Below are 941 nucleotides of genomic sequence, written 5' to 3'. Positions count from 1 at the left end.
TGTTTGTGTCTGCTTTTGTTTTAAACTGCAGATCAATATATTACACATTTAACAGCCGATTTCCTTGTACAGCGTTTAACATCCGGTTTGTGTGTTCATTATGCGACTAATGATGCATTTGCACAGCGGTTGATGAACAGATTTGAGGGTGTGTGGTCAGTATTTTGAGAAACAGACTCGTGCGGTGAGTGTTTACAACAGACTGTCTGCTACTGTTTGTTCTGTACATTGTTTCTGTCAGTGTACATCTTTTTTATATTAATAAGAATACGTTAGATGATATAACACTGAGACTGACTCAACGACATCTAGTCAGTTAGTAGGGTAAAATCACTGTTTCTGCAATAAACCATTAGACTTAGGGTGTACAGGACTTGTTTGAAAACAATAATATGCAGAAACATTAATATAACGTTAGGCAAAATAACAAAACAAAAACTATCCTATAGGTTCACACGGTAAAAATAAAACGAATAGTTATAGAGGTAAAGTTTGTTTTATATTCGCACATTCGTTCATTTAAAAGTCCCTATATTGTTTACCATGTTACTTTGAATATTCGACCGGAATTAGCATGCAAGTGTGGCATGAAAACAACATTTACACTGTTTATTTGACTGTGAACAATGTTGTACTTTGATAGTCACTGGCTGCTAATGTGATTTGGCTATTTAGAGTTTGCAAATAATAATTTTATGAAATTATGTTATTAAGGGGAAAGTCTGAATGTGCGAATATAAAACCAACTTTACCTCTATCGAATAGTTCTTATCATACTTCCCTGCTTGGTGGATTAAATGAAGCGTTGCTTTGGCTTGCCCAAAATGAAATATTGTATGAAGTCAAGTTCAAATTCTTGTTTTAATTGTTTTAATAAGACATAGTGAGGTTTTTATGTGGGATTCTTTTTTTAATCTCTTTTTTCACTTTGTGGTGATTTA

General features: G+C 33.3%; 1 protein-coding gene across 1 annotated transcript in view; it reads left to right on the top strand.

Moving 5' to 3' along the window:
- Positions 1 to 941, top strand: part of gmcl1 (germ cell-less, spermatogenesis associated) — a 29,904-nt gene continuing 28,963 nt past the window's right edge. Inside the window, 1 exon segment of the mRNA NM_207050.1 lies at positions 1 to 184. The gene's annotated coding sequence lies outside the window, so the exon portion shown is untranslated.

The sequence above is a fragment of the Danio rerio genome, chromosome 10 (genome assembly GCF_049306965.1).
Source record: "Danio rerio strain Tuebingen ecotype United States chromosome 10, GRCz12tu, whole genome shotgun sequence".
In the NCBI taxonomy this organism is placed as follows: Eukaryota; Metazoa; Chordata; class Actinopteri; order Cypriniformes; family Danionidae; genus Danio; species Danio rerio.
The sequence above is the reverse complement of the archived record's forward strand: the minus strand, read 5'-3'. Positions and strand labels throughout refer to the sequence as shown.